Source organism: Perissodus microlepis, chromosome 19 (genome assembly GCF_051167445.1).
Source record: "Perissodus microlepis isolate ML-2025 ecotype Zambia chromosome 19, ASM5116744v1, whole genome shotgun sequence".
NCBI classification, from domain to species: domain Eukaryota; kingdom Metazoa; phylum Chordata; class Actinopteri; order Cichliformes; family Cichlidae; genus Perissodus; species Perissodus microlepis.
In genome coordinates this window covers 4887047-4908374 of record NC_140479.1, presented here as the reverse complement: position 1 = coordinate 4908374, position 21328 = coordinate 4887047, and the positions used below count along the sequence as shown (strand labels likewise).

At 39.8% G+C, this 21328-nt stretch overlaps 1 protein-coding gene across 4 annotated transcripts in view; it reads left to right on the top strand.

The window, feature by feature from the left end:
• The window catches only part of npas3 (neuronal PAS domain protein 3), a 377381-nt gene that overhangs the window by 149592 nt on the left and 206461 nt on the right, over positions 1 to 21328 (top strand). The gene's annotated exons all lie outside the window — the stretch shown is intronic.

Below are 21328 nucleotides of genomic sequence, written 5' to 3'. Positions count from 1 at the left end.
GTGAGAACAGCTTTACTGTGAATTTGGCAAACAGATGTAACTTGAGTTCAGTTAGCTGCAAATGATGCGTAAGCTAAATACAAAGTGGTGATATTGCTTATTGGAAATAAAATCTCCTCAGGAGAATGCAAGTCCGGATTGCACTGGCTTGACATAATCTAGAGGTGGTTTGCCACTTCATTAGGGAATGCTGGGACCCTGTTGTAATTAAATGTGCTATATAAATAAATAAACTATAAATATAACTGTGTTATACTGTCCTAAAAACCACCATAGAGTGGTAGAATGGTACAGCCCAACTCTGGACAGAATAAATCCTTGTTTCATTCTAGACATTTGACCCACTGTGTCGGCAAAACCGAAACACTGCCTACTTAGCTGACTGAAGCAGCGCCTGTGTAAAATGTAAATATTGCGGATGAGAGTAGACCTGACTGCTGGATGTGAAAGACGCTAAGTTTAACTTTGTGTGTTAAAGAACTGTTTGATATAAACTTTTTTTTTTCTTTTTACTTCATTTGTTATGATTTTGGCACTTGTGATTTTTCACTGACTGCGGCAAAAGTGCTTTTCTTACCCCTGTGTATTATATCTAATGGTCAGCAGGGAAAGTCCAGTTGTATAGTCAGCTCTCTTGACCCGTGCTTTCACTAAACACTTTCCTGATGTGTTTATTGCCTCAGTTGATGGTTTAAAGTTATACTGAATGCAAAACGATGATTATTTTGTACATTTAGGTTCTTCATTAAAGTCAAAAGGGAGGATAAAGCACAGTATACCTTTGGGAGGGCCTAGCTTGTATTTAAAAAATGCTCACTTCAAAACATCAAAAATATAACTTTGTAAACTGGTGGGTGACTTCATGGTTATTACATCCATTCTTTTTAGTTTACAGTCAATAATTCCAGCTTTAAATTATTTAAACCAGGAGTGTCCAACTCCAGGCCTCAAGGGCCGCTGTCCTGCAGTTTTTAGATATCACCCTGGGTCAACACATCTGAATCAAATGATTAATTCATTATCAGGCCTCTGGAGAACTAATTTAGCCGTTTAAGTCTGTGTTCGCTGTGTTGTATCAAAAACCTGCAGGACACCGGCCCTTGAGACCTGGAGTTGGAAACCCCTGAATTAAGCACTCATAGATGAGTTTCAACTTTTTATGGATTCCATCAAAAAATATTGCAGTTTTGTTAAAACTTTTAAATTAAAAGTGAGAAAGATTCTTTCTGAATAGATAAAGTTGCAAACACCTAGCTGGTCCTTTATCAAAGATAACTTTGATACCTTTGATAAAGGCATCTTTTAAATTTCTCTGACAATCCCAGTGAAGTTATTCACAAATTATTTTTTTGGTAATGAAAACTCGCATTAAGTTTGTTCTCATATGGAGAAAAAAAAATATAAAGCTTTCAATATTGTTTCACCAGTTTCTTCCTCTTCTTTTTTCCCCTGTGCTAATTTCAGCACAAAGCCTTTTTAAGTCTTTTTCTTGTCTTTGTGATCCTCACTACATTTTTTATTACTCTTGGACATTGTGTGTCATTTAAAGATAAAAAATAATTTTGAAGTTTTTGCATAATAACAGTTTTTGTGATTGATTGATTTTTGACCCAGATTAACTCTTTTCACCCAAAAAGCTGCCAGTGCAAGCGGAGCCATAGCAACAGCTTTACTGCCCAATTTAGTTTCCGCAAAAGCTCATCTTTGTGTCTTCAAACGAACATTTTTATTCAAATGAAAGTGAACACGCAAACATAGGCGTATCAGGCTTACAGCTAGCAGCATTGCAGTGACTGTGTGGCTCTTTAAACTGCTATCAAACAACTTGCAAAAGCTTCAGAAACGCACCACGGTCTCTCTCTCTGTCACACACACACACACACACTCACTCACACACGGCTAGCTTCAGCGCTAAGTGATTTTTCTGTGAAGGGAACATTAAGCTTTGATGAATTTCTGCCTGGAGTACCAGAGTGTACACAGCACTTGTGAATCTAAGTGGAATTTGCCTTTGAAATGGCCCCTTTGTGCGACGCACTTAAAGGAGAAGAGGAGCGTTTGCTTTTAAAGGGGACATTTGGGCTTGTAGGAATGACCCAAAGATAAAAGAAAATTGTCTGAAATTTCTAGGGCCGACAGTGCGTTTCACTGTGTTTGTGTGTACTGTAAGAACTACAGTACAACCATATTTACCTGAGAACAAGAGTACACGCAGGGCGAGACTGTAGTTTAGTGTGAGTGAATAAAGGTAAGGTGTATGTATGGGTGTTTCTACACATGAGTACGTCTAATGTGTGTGCTCACACATGCCCTCTCCGCACAACAGCAGATGGCATCATTGTCGGCAGCGCTTTGAAGAGGCACATGCATTTTAATGAACAGAACCAAAACGTATACACCAGATAAATGTGTGCATGTGTGTGAGTGTGTGCTGGGTTGTTTTGGAGCTCTCAGGGCTGTGTGTTGTATATTTCCTGTAACACAGCCCTGCAAAAGACAGCATCATACTAAATCACATTTAACACGTGTGTGGAGGTACAAATATTATATGAACAACCCTTAATCCTCCGTTTGACTGCTTGTTATTTATTCATTTATTTTCAGAACTATAACTTTGTGATTGCCTCTGTGTGATACTTTCAGGAAACCCTGTCCAAAATAGATTTCTAGACTGTTTTTGTTCATTTATATTAATTCTGACTGGCCACACTGGCCGTTATAAGGGACACAATTATCCAACCAACTGAGAAAACTGCTCACAGTCTCATTATTACACAGATAAAATCAAACCTGACAATGTGGATGTCCTAGAAATAAAACATGAAGACAAGGTCAACAAATCCTCAGTGTGAAGGTCAAAAACACAAAACAGACTTTGCTTAAATAGAAGTGCAAAGAACCTACAAGAGCAAAGTGAGGTTTTTATGTCCATACGCACACACAGCAATTCAATCAGACTGTCCCTTTTGTGCACACAACATATACAGTACATGATATGCTTCTCTCTCTGCAAGGTTGTATGTGCGTGTTTAGGTTGTCTTTACTCTCTCTCCTATTGACTGACACTAATGAATGAATATCCTTCTCTAGAAGACTGTGTGCGAGTGTGTATGTGCATCCATGCCTATGTGACTTTTTACTTTGTAATTGTTTTGTGTGTTGCAGCCTATGTGTGTGCGTGCGTGCGTGTCTGTGTATTTGTGTGTTTCGCAGTGTTTGGAACAGCAGAGAATTATTGATTTTGGCCTCTGTGTAGCTGCTCTGCATTGGTTCAGGTAATGAAGATCATTCTGTGTATGTGTGAGTCTCTCTCTGTGTGTGTAGTATTCCTACTTATGACTCCATACTCTTTCTGTTTTTCCATCTGACAATATCCTCATTTGTTGTTTTTCCGTCCTTGGTTTTAGTTTTTCTCTGTCTTCCTCTCTCTTTTTTCTCTAATTTCTTTCACTTTAGCACTTTTTCTTTCTTTTTCTCTTCCCCCTCCCCATCCTGTACACATCTCTGTTCCTTCCTTTTTAATATTTCTTTTCAAAAGGAAGAAGGAAAATTAGATATGATTTCTGATCACATGATTTTGATCTGTGTACTTGCATTATGCATTCATTTTTTTATCCTTTCTCCTCTCATTTCCATTTCCTTTCCCCAACTTATATTTCTCCTCTTTTCAGTTAAATTCTGTTTTTCTTCTAACTTCTTTTCCATTTGCCGTGTTTGTTGTCCCTCTTGTTTTGTTCATTCTCACCTCATGTTGTGTCCTTCCCTTTCTTCCCCTCTACTTCCTATCCCTTACCCTTTTCCCCTAACACCACCTTCCTGTTTCCTTACCTTTTCCTCTTTGTCTTTTCCTTTATCTTGGTTCATGCACTATATTAATTCCTCTTTTGCTTTCACCTCCTCAGTTGATTCTCCTTTCCCACTCCTAACTCTTTACTTTCATAACCTCCGTTTGACTTTTTTCTATTTCCTTCTCCCCATTCTCCATTTCCTCCATCCTCTCATCCACTTCCTGTAATCGCCTTTCTTCCACTCCTTCCTTATCCTCCTCCACCCTTGCACTTCATGCCCCTGTACACCTTCCCCTCCTCCCCCATTGACCTTTGCAGTAATTGACCCATCAGTTGCTCTTCTACAGTTTAGTGTGGGAGGTTTTGACTTCCTGTCAGTAAGAGTCTCCACATCTGCTACAGGACTCCACACAAACAAGCGTGACCTTTGGAGCATCCTGACACCCAGCCCATTTTGTGTGTGTGCGTGTGTGTAAAAACGATTGACCGCTCACTATTTAAGTGCGTAGGTGAATGTCGGTCGTTGTGTTTATGTGTGAATTTATGGTGGTGTTTGTGGTTGCATATGCAGGTACAGTATGTGTGTCCGGTAGTGTGTATGAAAAGCTTTGAGGGTCTCTGTTTCTGTCTGACAGTCTGGTGTTTGTGCGTGCGTCTGTGTGTGCCTGTGTGTGTGACCCCCTTCGACACCTGGCTATTCATTATGCATGCAGAGAGCAGCAGACACCAAAATGCCACACTTCATGAGCCAGTCTAAAAATCAAGACACACACACTCACTGTACTCCACTCACAAACAAACAATATACGCACTAATCCAAACACTCACACACACACACAAGTTTTGCACATACTTTTTTCTGACAATATTCAGAGAAATACACATATAAGGATATTAAGAAAACACACAGGTACCTGCATAAATACGAACTCCACCCTACTCCTTGTAAACACACCTTGTTCATATCTGGGCTGCTTTACATTCTGTATAAATATCCTGTCTCTCTGTTATTAAAAAATAAATTATGGCATTTTTTATAAGATCCACATACCTAGTTATGGCTCAGTGCATGAGCTCACGAGACTCATGAGGAATATCAGGTGTGTGTGGGTGGGTGAATGCGAGCTCAGGATCTTTTACTGCAGTTTTTAATGTGGAAAAATTGTGTATTTTCAAAGTTGTGTTTTAAAAAACAGCCCTGTGACAGACTGGCGACCTGTCCAGGGTGTACCTTGCCTCTCGCCCAATGACAGCTGGGATAGGCTCCAGCGCCCCCCGCGACCCTGAAAAGGATAAGTGGAAGCGAATGGATGGATGGTGTTTTAAAAAAATACACTTACAGTAGACTGTGCATACGTAAAAAAAAGAAAGTTCTGGAACATAAAATGTGTCAAATCACATCAGATAACATTATCACATTAGTAACAAACTTTGTAACCTTTTTAGGGACCCTATAGTACTATAAGGCCTGTTTTAATAGTGAAAAACACATTTAGCAGATTATTGGTTTGAAAGAAACTAGTGGCTAAGAACTTTGAAATGTTAGCATATAGCTAATAGATCCATTGGTAACGCTATTCAACAATAGTCAGGGAGACTTTCTTTGGGCCTTTATGCCTTTATAGATTTTGCTTGCTAACTAGGTTTGGTAGCATTAACTAATAACTTTACTCACAAAAAGTGCTCCAAAACCAAGCCAGCCATGTTGGAGAGCGTCCTCATTCACAACGTGTAACATACCAATTTGTCACGTCCCAAGGCGTCTCATAGTAACGCAAAATGTAACCTTCCGCGTCCGTATGATGCGCTCCGGATTGTGGATGGAATCCAATAGAACAGACCTTCCCAAAGTGTGGGGCCGAGCCATGGCCGGGGGGGGGGCGCGCGGGATGAAAAGGGGGGGAAAAAAACAAAACGCTTGGGCGCCTACAGAAACGCAAAGCAGGAGATGAAGCATAGCTGAATATGTTTCCAAACCAACTTCATTCTAAGCCAAAGACTAGAAAATATGGTGAAGCATATCTTCCCTTTGGCTTCACCTGCACAAGTGCCAAGGTAGGTCTCCCCTGCAGAATTGGTTTTCCCTCTGTCGGGAGCGGCGCTGGGCTGTTTAAATCATGGACAAACAGTATCCCACATTCTTGATTTTTAGTTCACAAACACTTGTTGTAATGACTAACTACTCCTGACATTTTGGAGCTATACATACTATACTATACTTTATACAGTAAAGTTACAGTGGGATACAAATAATATCAGGCTGATCCTGCCACGATTTGTTCCCCTGGTTCAAATCATTAACTGCGTGTGTATATGTAAGCGTGTAAAAACTGCAGATAGTCAGATTAACAGTATTTTGTCTCTATCTGCCATTCCACAATTCATCTCCTATAAACAATAACGTGGCGCACAGCGTCACGTGAAAAAAGGCACATACCTTTGACGTTGCGTGACAAACTCTGTATTCTTCGTCCACACGTAAACGCAAAAAAGGAGTTTTTAAAAAATCTCAGTTTTCGGTGATTCGAAATGCCGTTTACGTGTGGACGAAACAGCTGCGTTTTCAAAAATACCCGTGTAGGTGTGGATGTAGCGTTAAAGAGTTAGTTTATTTTATTACTACCTGTAATTTATTGCAGATTACTTGTATTTGCTTAATTGTTTACTAAATGTTTGAGGTGTGAAATAAACCGCAATGGAGCAAAATATGGGTGTGTGTGGTTGGAGGGTGTGTGCGTGCGTGTGCGTGCGCGCGTGCATGCGGGGGGGCGCGAACATTTTTCTTGTAAAACAAAGGGGGGCCCAGCAAAAAAAGTTTGGGAACCACTGCAATAGAATGACTCTCCCAGAGGTAACACATGCTCCAACCATGTTTTCCAGCCCTAACGTAACCTTAACCATAACCTTAACCGTATCAGATATTGTTTTCCAATGCAATTCATGATGAAAAAGTAAAATAAATTTACTTGTGTAGATTGATTCCAAACGCTTCTCGTGTTTCCGAACGTGTAACATACAGACGAATTGTCACGTCTCGAGGCGTCTCATAGTAACGTGAATGGTAACCTTTACCTTTTTTCCACTTCACAAAAGTTAATGTGAAGGTTCCTGATGGTTAGTGACAAATGCAATCGCAGGGCAGGATGCTGTAAAGGGACCAAACTTCAGTCAGGAGAACAACTGAGATAATCCATCCACAATACGTGGTTAGCCTTACTGCTGCATTGCCTGGGCTGTAGTTACATCATAAGATTTTAAAAAAACTGAGCTTTAAAAAGAACAGGAGTAATAAAAACTGAGAGAGGTTGACAGTGATCACTGACTGTTTTTAGGGGTTTGTTGAGATTAAATAGAACAAGATACAAAGCATTAAAACATGTTAAAAACACAACAGCCTAACCCAGAAGCAGGATTCATCACGTCATCACTTAAATACCGGATAGAATGACGCTCTCAGCAGTAACAAACGCTTTATCCAGCCCTAACCATAACCTTAACCATAACCTTAACCATATCAGATGTGTTTTCCAATGCAATTCAAGATGAGAAAGTAAAATAAATTTACACGTGTAGATTCATTCCAAAGGGTTCTCATGTTTCTGAACGCATAACATACAGATGGGTTGGGTGGCCAAAAGTGTAACATACTGAAAATTTGTCACATAGCATCTGTATGTTACATTTTGGAATGAGATTATTTTTTTCTGATTTCTACAGCTTTGTTTTTCAGTGTATTACTGTGGTCCCACTGGGCCCTCTGACCACAGCCAGTAGGCAACGGGTGAAGTGTCTTGCTCAAGGACACAACGACCGAGACTGTCCAAGCCGGGGCTTGAACTGGCAACCTTCCGATTACAAGGCAAACTCCCAACTCTTGAGCCACGATCGCCCCACACATCAGAGAGGAGCAGCCACACTCCTGTGTAGAAAGATTAACCATTACTTGACCATCATTCACCATGAACCTGCAGTCCAGGATTTAACTCTGCTAATATCAGTACATGTAAATTTATTCCTTCCCTCTACGGAGATTTGTGTAAGCCCACAAAAAAAAAAAAAAAAAATGTTGTAGCCTACATCTGATTGAGATGATTCTATATCAAGTCATGTTGTGAAGTATTGTCTGCATTGTTTAGTGTGTATTTATGTGAGTGTGTGTTCCTATCCACTTAGCATTACATACAGCCAGACTGCCGCTTTATTCAAAATCAACCTCCTGCTTAGAGAGACTCTAAGCGCTGAGTGAGAGAGAGAGAGCGAAAGAGAGACACGGGGGGGGGAAAGAGGCGCATCAGAAGAAAGCGCCTGAGTAGAAAAATGAGAGGGATAACGACAAGACGGGGGAGAAAGAGAGAAAAATAAACGAGATAGTCAATTAGAGAGACAGAGGCTATCAGTGAGGCTGAGAGAGAGAGGCAGAGAGACAGAGAGGGAGAGCAGCAGGAGTCTCGTCTCGTTATGATCCATCTCGTCTCTTTGTACCAGCTGACGTTTTTATGATGCGGCCTGCTGGCTGGGCTAATGGCTTCCTCCATTATACTGAGGGAACACAGTGACCCCGACACCCGGATAAACACAGCACTCACATCAAACCCCTCCCACCTGCCCAACCCAGCCTGCACACTGCAATCCGACAGTGAGTCAGCGATGAAGCTCGTTTCAAACCGAGAGATGGAGAGAATTTAAAAAGAGGTACAGAGATAAGTTGTTCCCCAAACACTAAAAGGTTTCCAACAGGCGTCCACTGCCTGCTGTATGGCTGGGATTTTTTAGTAAGTGCCTGGTGTCAGTACTGTATTCATTCAAAGGTAAAGCAGCTCAATGCCAAAAAGGAAAGGACTTTACAGTTAAATTTTGAATATTTATAGCTTTCATAGTTGTGTATAGTATTTTACATTATACATGACTTGATGAATTGTCAAAGGTCGGGGTGTTTTTTCAACTTGAAATATAGTCTTCAAGTATAGGAATTCAACACTGTCGAACTAAAGGTAACTCTTTTTAAATGACATTTTCCTGATTACCTTTATCTACTGACAAAATACATTTTTAATGTTCAAACAGAAAATCTCACACCAGTAACAGATTTCCTTGTAGTTTAAGCATTCACACTGACAGTGCACTGGAAACCAAAAGCACAAATCAAACGGCAAGTTCAACTTTCTGCAATGACAGGACAGACACCCTAATTAAATTAAAGTTGCATATCAGGCATCCATGCAGGTTACATGATGGGGCTTCAGTGTTCATCCCTGCCCATACAGGAAGCAATTCACATATCACATTGCTTTGTTGCAGATGGTTAAATATCCTTCACTTAAGTTAAGTATCCTTCAGTCTTATTAGCAGTCATTTCAATTGCTCACTCCAAAGCTAAGAAAAGTTTATTTCAGGGTCCTCCCAACTTTCTGCTGCCAGTGGTTATTTGGCCCGTGGTTGATTGAAGCTGGTGAATGTCATTAACTTTGAGTTGTCTGGACCACATTGTTGCTTTTGCATGTGGACAAAATTTTTCATCGTGAGCTTAATATTTTTTGCTATCTATTAGAAATGGCAAAGTTCTTTAGGCAAGCTCTTTTTAATGAATGTCATTGCAAGATCTTTCAAAGACAGAATACAATTTAAAGCTGCTCCTCATGGAAGTATGTTTAAAATATGGATGTGACTGGTGCAAATTTAAAAGAAACGTTGTGTTTTTGTAACTTCAAAGCTATCTAAGATCAAATATAGTAATCTGAAACGTTTTTCACTTGAAGTTTTCAGAGTATGCATTTTAAGATGCATATTATCTGGATTTGTTTTGACAGATTAGACTTGCTCTAACAGCTCATTGTTTGTTTCTGTAAACTAACAACTCGAATATCCTTCCAGCTGTTGCATTCAGGTTAGACGTCATTTAACAGCAGGCTCAACTTCCCACTGATATCTGAAATAAGACAACACAACTCGTCTTCTAAACTAAAGCGCAGCATGTGTGATTGAAACCATATAAAAAACAGGGCCTCCGCTATTTGCATTACATCATGCACACACTGGGTGATAATTGTTATGTCTTTCGCCAAAATACCCCCTATCTAGTTGTAATCATTGCAGCTTTTTACCCTCGGATCTCATCTTAAACATAAAAAAGAAGAAGCGAGGCAGCTCCTACTTCTCAGCATAATAAACTTGTCAAACGCAGCTTTGGTTCTCTCACTGCAAAAACCTGTGGCGCTCGTACCGGCCCCCAGCTTAGCCCCGTTTGGCTCTGCAGCCGACACGCCGCTCCATCCGCTGGCTAAAACCACTCCCCTTGCATGCTCGCACTTAATAAACAGAGGGTAATTTGGCCAACTGCGAGTGTGAGATGTTTTGATTCCCGAGTCACAGTGTAAAGAAAAATGGAATGACAGAGGGAGAGGGAAACAGCAGTAATTATAAAACTAATTACCAAATGTTGATGATGCCCATAGGCTTTGCATAACTAAATTTAGACGAGGAAATTGCTTTCGGCCGCCGACGTGGCTGCTGGGCATTTCGTTCATCTTTTCTTTTTTTTCTTAATTCTTCTCGTCCTGCCTGCTGTCACACACTTGCACACTGAAGAAAAAAAAAATCACCATGGAAACAATTATTCAAACACCTATCTTTTTCTCTTTATTTTTTGTTGGAAAACACAAAATGGCTCCGGGAAGTGTTCTTGTCCAACAATGTGGTGTAATGACAGAAAATATAGCTACTTGTTTCTGTTTACCCCGTGAAAGACATAGCAATTAACTACAACACAGAGATGCTCACAGAGAAACTAAGAGACATTCACTTATTGAATCAGGCTGTGCCGCTCTCTGCGGGTTTGCATATGAAAGACGTGTTTTTGTCTCGCCGAGTGTCTGCACAGATTTCTACATAGCTGAGCTCTGACGCCTGATTTTCCTCTGGAGTGATTGCAGAAATGTCGACTGTTGGTTTAATTTTCTATTAGATCCTACTTTGATCAGTCCAGCGTGAACAAGCAGAGTCTCTGAATAAGTGTTGAAACCAAAGTGGTGTGACTGACTAAACTAAAAGAATTTACAGGGAAATATCTTTCACAGATAGAAGGCTAAAAAAATGGAAATAAAACAAGTGAATGTAAAGCAGAAGGCTAAAAAAATGGAAATAAAACAAGTGAATGTAAAGCAGGGATTATACTTATTTGCAGACACAGAAAGATGCATACACCACGGTCAAGTAAGCATTCCTGTTATAACTCTCCTAAACTTCTTCTTCTCCACCTGATCGGCACATACGTCATTGGTGCATTATAGTGTAGTTTCTCAGCAGAGAAGTTCTAGCATGCTTTCAGATGCAGAAACACCTTTAAGTTGTTGGGACTACCTGAACTGGTTCCTCTGCAACTTGGCTTTGTTTCTCCGAAGCCCTGTCCACACAGGAAGCTCACAGATGGTTGGTCGTCCAGGCTTCGGTTGGTCTCCGGTTGCCTCATCAAGTCTAGTTGTACAGTGCAAAGCACTGTCTAACATGTTAGTCCAAATTCAACAACTCGTTTAACACATTATTTTCTGACTTATTTAACCAGTCAATTCAATTTAATTATATTGTATTTATATAGTGGCAAGTCACAACAACAGTCTTCTCAAGGTGATTCAATGAGACATTTGCCCCTTGATGTGAACAGTGTTGTTCTAGAAGAGACCATCATGGTAGAAATGTTTCATTATGCTAACCAGCAACTACATTGGCTTTGGAAGGGAGTCCCTCGTTATAAACTCCCAATGTAAAATTCCTAATTTCATAGGTGAAATGGATATGTTTAGAGACAAATATAATAAATGGTTTTGTAGTCCAATCTTTTTAAAACTCAACCACTTGGATTAATGGTTAGCTCGGCACTTGGCCACTTTGATTAATAGTCCCTCAAAGGAACTCGGGATCTGATTTAGAGAGCCAATTGAAAGCACTGTTTAACCTCGCTCCATTGTCCTTATTTATTTGGTTGGATTTGGTAACAAGATTTCCAAATGTATTCCTTTTGAGATAGAAGGCCCTCTTAGCTGTTCTCTTTACATGCACTGAGAAACGCTCAGTGCAAATGAAGAACATCTTATGGTCTTCCACAGATCTTTGCCCCTTATACAGTCATTTTAGATATATGATGTTTTCAATGTGAGATCTTACTCAGCCAGGTTTGTGCCTGTCCTTATGTTTTTTTAATACATTTTATTAGTCATTTGTTGACTCTAGTTAGTCTGTGAAAGCATTTCAAGGGCCACTGATGACAGCTGAGAGAAACAAATGTAATCCTTTAAAACATAACAAAACCTTGAAAAGCTGAAAGAGCCTGAAAACCTTTGGAATGTGTCACATTTATGTTGTCATTGCTAGTATGTTTTGCTAGTTTGACCTTTTTTCCCATCATGCCGAAGATTTTGTTTCCCAGAAGTCCCACAGTCATTGGTATCACTTTGTATTAATCATAGTGATACTCTTGTGAAGGACATTTACCCATTAGAGCTGATGTCCTTACTAACCCAGTTATACATCTAATGTCCTTTCTAATCTGTTTATCCCGCTTTCCCTCCATACCAGACAAATGGGACATTATTGGCTTATGTACTGCACACTGTAAGGCCCTCAGCAGTCAATCATCCACTCTAATATTCAGAAAGGCAAGCTTTGACACTGAATTAAAACCGACATGAAAAGCATGTGTTAAACAAAGTAAAGTATTTCCAATCAGGTGTAATTGGCCTGTCGGAGCCAGCGGTGATATATGTTCCTAATTAGTTAAGCGGCCTCGGTTTGTCTCAAAGGGTGTTTTTTATTTTTTAATTATTTTTTTTCCTCTCTCCCACAGCTGATCGTGCATCAAAATGTCAAAATAAACTGGGGAATAAGAAGCTTTTTAAAAGCTGCAGCACCGATTGCCAATATACATGATTGGACTGGATGGGAGTTGAGGGAGTAGGCAGGGTTGCGGGGTTTTACCTATCAAATTCTCTTGGTATTTAGGTTATACGCACCAATGAATAGTCATTACAATCCAGTTTGATGTGCAAAAGATATTCTTGTTTTTATTTTAACCATGTGTTTGGTGATAAGAAAATGCTGGGGCTGTGTTTTAGGGATCACCCAACCAAGGACTTTTTAAATGGGTGGCACAGAGGGGAATATGAGCCTGTCAATAATTAAATAAACTATAAGCTTTAAATTTAAAAAAATAAATATACAGATAAAGTGTTTTTTACATTTTTAATTACCACTAAAACTTTCAGTCCATATTATCGTATTACTGACTAATGTATTATTATTGTTTGAAATTATGCACCAAGGAAGACCACATATGTTTTCCCCCCAAACCTGAACTGGGTAATCTCAGTTCTTGATCTAAGTTCAGATAGTAACAAGTCTTGTGAGATCACTTGACACATGTCATCTGCTGTTATCGCAAGATCTTAATATTAAATTGTCTTAAGATTAATTTTAGAAGGCATTTATGAATGTTTAAAAGAAGAAAAAAGTTGGGGCAAGCATCAAACAACTGGTGGTACTAACAGGAAACAGCTGGAGGAATATTTTGCAACTAATTAGGTTGATTTGCTACAGGTCAGTAACATGACTGAGTGTAAAAAAAAGAAAAGAGCATCTCAGAACAACAAACAAACTATGTTTACAAAAGGTGGAACAATCTCAGAAAAATGTTCCTCAATGTAAAATTTCAAAGACTTTGAATATTTCATCATGTACAGTAAATAATATCAAAACAATCCAAGAATTTGGAGGAAGCCCCCCCCCCCAAAAAAACCCCAAAAACAACAAACAAACAAACAATCCAATAATAGATGTCCATGATCTTCTAGTCCTCAGGGAGCCCAGCATGAAAAACATGCATGGTTCTGTCATGGAAATCACTGCATGAGCTCAAGAACCCTTCCAGAAATAATTTTCTGTGAAAACAGTAAGCCATCCGCCATCGACAATGCAGATCAAAGCTCTATCATGTAAAGACGAAGGCACATGAGAATGGGGTTCAGAAATGGCACGATCTTCTCTGGGCTCATTTAAATGGATGAGGCAAAGTGGTCAGATGAATCAGATGCTGAAACTCTATTTGCGTCCTCTGGACTAAAGACAAGAGGCACCATCTGACTTATTAGCAATGACAATTCTAAACTTCATACTGCCACTAATATAAAAACACCATGACTTCATACAAGAACTGTCAAGGTACTGAACTGGCCTGCTTGCAGTCCAGACCTTTCAACAACTGAAAACACTTGATGAAGCATTTGACAAAGACAGAGGACTACTCATCTCCTAGAATCCTGTATCAGTAAGTTCCCAGAGACGTTTTCCTGCCATTAAATTTAGAAGACCTTTTGTTTTCATTTTAAATGATACATTTTCTCAGTAAAAAACATTCCACATTCTACGAACTGGGGTCCGTTCTTCGTACCTCGCTAAGTAAGTTAGCTGGATTTGATTGTTGACGATTTCGCGTGATCTTGGATCGTTCGGTTCTCCGAAGCTCATCCGGGACTTGCTGTCATAGCAACAGATCCGTAAGCGTAAACCTGCTTGGGAGCAGGCATACTTTATGTAAACAGGATTAGATCGCGGCCACTCAGGTATGTCCGCTTCATTTATACGAAAGCAACAGCGATATTTTTCCACTGTTTTTCCATAAATAAATATTATCAATGTAACTAAAGATAATGCAGTATTTGATTCTTTTATTGATTTCATACAGATACATACAGGTCATTTCCTAAAAAAAGGGAAATGTACTATTAATCATTCTATTTCATGTATTTGATTATGTCAGATGTAATTCATATTTTAGAGTAGTAATAGTAAATTACTTCGTGTAATCAAGATGAGAGACCACGGCTATAAAAGCGAAGGTGGATTTGGGAAGTCTGTCGCAGCCATGTCCTGTCCGTTTGTACGCGAGCAACCCATTGCGGAAGGTGCAAGATTGATAAGGAGAGTTTTCAGAATTCAGCGTATATTGCGGGATAGACAGGATCCTTTAGCTCAGTGCGACAGTGTGCTCATAGAGAGATATCGATTTTCCCGTGAGGGTATTATTTACTTAACCAACTTGTTGACGAGGGGGTGCAGGACCACCACCTGTCTTTTTTTGCTCTGCCCTTTTCTTGGTTGCTGTTATAAACAAACAAACAGATTATTTCAGGGTCTCTTTTCAAGAGACTAAAAGCAATATAAGTGATAAATATTACCATTCTGTAGAATATTCTTATATTTCACTTTTACTTGTTCCCATGTTCTAGTGGGTCCTGTTGTGGCTCTAATGTGAAAGAGGATATAATGTAATATGATATAATATGATATAATATGATATAATGTAATATAATATAATAAATTTACCCTACTGCCTACTGGTGTTGGCCAGAGGGGCCGATGGCGCGATATGGCAGCCTCGCTTCTGTCAGTCTGCCCCAGGGCAGCTGTGGCTACGACCGTAGCTTACCTCCACCAGTGTGTGAATGTGAGAGTGAATGAATAGTGGCATTGTAAAGCGCTTTGGGTGCCTTGAAAAGCGCTATATAAATCCAATCCATTATTATTATTATTATTATTATTAAATTACTTACGAGTTTAATTTGTCAGCAACTTTCTGCCAGCCCTCTCTCCTTGCTTTTGCAGCCTTTGCAGTGTTCCCTTGCGTTTTAATTAAACTCTGAAACTCCTGAAATCCCTCAATCAAGAGTTCTTGCTCTGCTACCGAAAAATACTGAGCGCGCTCCTTCGACATTTTCGCCGACCAATCAAAGGGTTGCCGATCAATGTTTCTACTATCGATGCGTAGCCCCTTTTAAGCCACCCAGTGATCTCACATTACTTCATCCAGCTGTACTAATCGTCAACAACAGGTGTGTTCGGAGAACCGGAATAGCGAGCTCAAAGTTGGCGCGATGATTTGATCTTGGATGTGTCATTTGATCTTGGATGTAGTAAGCGAGGTACGAAGAACGGACCCCAGAGCTTTTATTTTTTCGGGGGTACTAAACCCACAACAGCAGCACACTGCAGGTATGTATATGCACTTCTACATATCTCAGTGTGTTGTTTATTTTTTATTTTTTTAATTTATGTTTTAATTGTTTTCCTTTTTATACAACATGTACAACAATACAACTTAATCACAGTGGGGGGGAAAAAAACAAAACAAAACGACAACAAAAAAGACAAACGGACAAAAAAACAAACAAAACAAAAACAAAAAAAAAACCCAAAACAAATCAGAAAATACAATGAGATTATACAAAATCGGGCCTCCCATTTTGTACATATTTCAACCATTTCAACCAGTAATCCTCAAATGAGTCCGCCTGCAACTTTAGCCTATAAGTTATTCTTTCCATAACAAAAATAGTATGTATCACATCAATCCACTCATTTATAGTAGGAGTATTTATTGTAAGAGCATCCTCGATCTGCGATCGTGGCTCAAGAGTTGGGAGTTTGCCTTATAATTGGAAGGTTGCCGGTTCAAGCCCCGGCTCCGACAGTCTCGGTCGTTGTGTCCTTGGGCAAGACACTTCACCCGTTGCCTACTGGTGGTGGTCAGAGGGCCTGGTGGCGCCAGTGTCCGGCAGTCTCGCCTCTGTCAGTGCGCCCCAGGGTGGCTGTGGCTACAATGTAGCTTGCCATCACCAGTGTGTGAATGGGTGGATGACTGGTTGTGTGAAGCACTTTGGGGTCCTTAGGGACTAGTAAAGCGCTATACAAATACAGGCCATTTACCATTTAAGCCAACAGCACACTGAACAAATATTTATCCGGTTTACATCGATTAAGACTCTCTAAGTTACCTAGGTACAATACTGCAAAATGAAATTGTATTTTCTTTTGGAAGATTGTTTCCAGGACCTTATGTATTTCCTTCAAAAATGGAACCACACAAGGACATTCCCAAAAAATGTGGAAATGATTTGCTGCTGCATGTCCACACTGCCTCCAGCATGTTGTGTTATGAGAATAATTGTATTTTTGAGCCGGGGTATTAAAATAACGAATTACATTCTTCCAACTGAATTCCCTCCACGAGGGGGAGCTTGTTACCGACCACTGCTGCCGACAGATCCCATCCCATTCCTCTCCTGTTAGGGATAGATTACCCTCTGTTTCCCATCTTGCTTTAACATATCTTGTATCATGACCCCTTAGATTAGTCAGTGAACAATATAATTTGGAAATAATTTTTTATGTAGGGTGCATCTCGGTATGCATTCTCGAATAAATAAATAATTTCTTCATTCCCAGTTGATAACTGGGGATGTTTTAGCTTTTTATTCAGGAAGTCCCTCAGTTGCAAATATCTAAAAAAAATCTTGATTTTGCAACCCAAACTTATTCTTAAGGTCCTGGAAACTCATCACTTTTCCATCTTTCAACAAGGTACTGTATGTGGTGAGACCTTTATTAGCCCATGTTTTAAATGTCGAGTCGGTCTTACTAGGCAAAAATTCTGGGTCATATGCAAACCACCTAAGGAATCCTGCCCTCTGGTTTAATTTATACTTTTTAAGTACTCTTTTCCATGTCTTTATTGAGCTTACTATCCAAGGGTTGCCCGGGTCTCCCAGGAGTCGTAACTCTGAGGGATCTCCTATCAGTGCCCCGACAGGGAAGTTACCTCCCAAGGAAAATTCCACTTCCTTCCATCTTGAACAGTATCCAGGTTTACACCAGCCCACCAGATTTCTTATTTGAGTTGCCCTATAATAGTCATGTAGGCAAGGGAGGCCTAGTCCTCCTTTATCCTTGGGAAGCTGAAGTGTTTTAAACTTAACTCTTGGCTTTTTACCCGCTCATATAAATCTAGAGAGGATCCTATCCCATTCTACAAAGTATCTATCAGGGTTTTCTATAGAAACAGACTGGAATAAGTACAATATCTTTGGGAGCATATTCATTTTTATGGTGTCTACTCTAGAAGAGATGCTTAGATAAAGGGTTAATAACCATCTGCTAATATCTACCATGATATCTTTTTTAAGTGGGGAGTAGTTGATTTCTTCCAAACTGGTTATATCCATTGATAAGTTAATGCCCAAATATTTGATAATTTTTTTGTCCCAGCCTAGTTTGTATTTGCTGAGCAAATTTGGGGGGGGGGGCTATAAAAGCTACTAAGAACTTGTGTTTTTTGTATATTCAGTTTATATCCCGAGTAGGACCCATACTCCTTTAGCACTGACATAAGCTCCATAAATGATTCAGTAGGTTTTGATAAGTAAACCAGCAATATTAATCCCTTTTGTTTTATCATTCTGCCTAATCCTTTGAGCCAACGGCTCTATAAAAATGGCAAATCAGAGTGGACTCAGTGGGCATCCTTGTCTTGTGGACCTTTCAAGATTAAAAGCATCTGAAAGTTCACCGTTGATCTTTATTTTTGCAGTTGGACTATTATACAAAGCCCTCAATATTGCAATGATGGACCCATTAAACCCAAATTTAAGCATTACTTGGAATAAAAATTCCCATCTCACAGAGTCAAAAGCTTTTTCAGCATCTAGACTCAATAATATAGCTGGTATTTTATTTAAATTAATATGTCTAATAATTTGCAGAGTTCTCTTAACACTCTCATGGGTTTGGCGCGAGCTAACAAATCCAGTTTGATCTAGATTTATTATCCTTGGGATGATCCCTTCAAGTCTCCGTGCTATGATTGACGTAAACAATTTGTAATCTACATTTAATACACTTATTGGCCTGTAACTGGAACATTCTAATTTGTCTTTACCATCTTTAGGTATAATATAAATTATGGCTTGTTTCCATGAGGAGGGTGCTTCTCCCTTCGTAAGGACCCAATTAATTGTTTTAAGTAAGACCGGTGTCAAAGGTTCCTTTAATTTCTTGTACCACTCCACAGTAAAACCATCTGTACCTAACGATTTGTTTTCTTCTACTGTAAGTTTAGGGAGGTGTAACATGTCAAGTCATTGTTTGTGGGTGGTTGTAAATATAATTTTTCATAGTATCTCTTAAAGCAATACTTAATTTCCTCTATACCCTGCATTTCCATTTTGGTTTCCGGATCCCTTACCCTGTATATTGTTCTGTCTGCTTGTTGTTTCCTTAATCCAGTGGTCCCCAACCCCCAGGCCTCGGACCGGTACCGGTCCGTGAGTCGTTTGGTACCGGGCCGCGAGAGTTGAGGCTCAGGTGTGAAATGTATGGTTTTCAGGGTTTTTATCGTTTTTATCGTTAACTCGGTTTTCCTTGGTCTTTTCACGTGTGTTATGAATAAATCTTCTTTTTTTCGGTACCGGTACTAGTTTTATTTTGTTGTATTTATCCGTGACACCTTAAAGGCCGGTCCGTGAAAATATTGTCGGGCATGAACCGGTCCGTCGCCCAAAAAAGGTTGGGGACTGCTGAGTTAATCTATATGCCAATTGTTTCATATATTTAGCTCCCCCCTCATAATATCTTTGTTTGGTCAACATTAATTTCGTTTGGACGTCTTGGGTGTATATCTCATCAATTAGATTTCTCTTCTTTGCCATTTCTAATTTTGTCTTAGTATCAATAGTATTTTTGTGTGTGGCCTCTTAATTGTAATAGTTCCGACTGCAGCTTCTGGAATCTTGCAACTTTGGATTTTTTAATATTAGAGGTTATAGCAATAACTTTTCCTCTCATCACTGCTTTGCACGCATCCCACAAAATCGGTGGGGGTAACTCATCTTTATCATTGAATTCCAGGTATTCAGCAATGTCTTTTGTCAACTGTTCACATGTCCGTTCATTCAGTATACTAGAATTTAATTTCCAGTTGGTTATTTTTCTCCTTTGAGTAGGATTTAAAGATAAATATAGAGGGCAGTGGTCAGAAACGTCCATTGACCCGATATGGCACTCGTGTATTCTGTTCATATCAGTACCAAAAGTGAGGAAGTAGTCGATTCTCAAATAGGTTGCATGTGGAGATGAATAGTAAGTATAGTTAAGATGCCTCCAAGTATCCACCAATCCCATCTCCTCTATCAGAAGGTTCAGTTTTCTAGTCAATTTTTGTGATTGAGATATTCTCATCCCCGATGCGTCCAGATGTGGTTTTAATGTAATATTAAGGTCTCCTCCACAGACAAGTAGTCCCTGTGCTTCTGTCACTACTTCCTCGAATACTTGCCTATAGAAATCAAATGTGGAACCTGGAGGAATATAAACATTATAGAACGTGATCAATTCCCCATCCAATTTGCCCTGTACCAGGATAAATCTGCCTTCTCTATCCCTAATTGTAGCAAAATGTTCAAAAATAACCCTCCCTGATATTAAAATAACCACCCCTCTCGTATGTCTTAAATCGTGCTCAAGGCCCACCAAATGAGTCTCTTGTAGAAATGCCACATCAATATCCTCTCTTTTCAGTTTACTAAGAATTTTTCCCTGCTTTGCCGGGCTTTGGAGCCCATTTACATTAAGTGAGAGTACCTTTAACATTGGGCTTTATTATAGCACCAGATAGAGCCATGAATGTGCATTCCAAATGTCACTGAGGTAAAGCATTGTGCCCCCACTGTTAACACAAAACTAAAATAAGTACACAAAAACAATAGAGCCAATATAGAGTCCTCCAAATACTCAGGATCATTCGACCCCTTTAGGTCCCTGTTGGGGAGAGGAGAGAAAGGACCCACCATACAGTGGGTGCTCTCCCTAGTGTTGTGGCGACTGTCCAGCAGGTACATTCCACTTACACTAGATGAGTCCAACATATATGGCAACTTATAAATCTGATCAACTGAACTATCAACACACCGACTTGAACAGCAATGAAACCAAATGGTGCATATTACCTTCTTATATAGTCTGCTTGCTTGTGAGTATAGTGCTTATCCTCCTTGTCGTTCATATTTAATAGTCTCTTCTATATTCCTGCAGTTTGCGTCGGACTCGAGTTTCCATTCGTGTCCCTCTGTCCCTCTCCGTATCCACTCCATGCCATGAAAATGCGTTACGTACTCTCTCTTCGGTGCTGGGTCCCGGGTTCGCGCGTGTGGGGGCCACCTCAATGCCCCGTGCTCGCAGTTCCTTCGCTGCGTCCTCTGCGTCCTCGTAAGTCTGTGGGCCGGTGCTCCAGTGGATGCGAATCCGCGTGAAGGCCGTTTGGAACCGAATGTTCTTCTCTTTTAGTGCCTTTTTTATTCTCATGTAAGATTTGCGTTTCTCCATGACTTCATAGGCATAGTCGTGGTCAAAAAAAATCTGCTTGTTTCCCAGCAACACCGTAATTTAGATCAGTTGGAACAGAGCTCAGTGACTATGCGTCCATTGCGCTGCCACGCATCACCCGGAAGTCGTCCTCTACCCCTAAACAACACAACGTGTGTTATTTAGAATATACAGCTGTCCTATGAAATAGGTGAGGCATTTTAAAAGGTATTTTTAACTTTGTAAGGCAATATTTGATCTGTAGTAGATACTTGTGGTTTTAAAGCTAAGAACAGCATACAATAAAGAATTTATTTACCCTTAAAAACATGCTTTTTTTGGTCCTTTAATTGACATTTTTA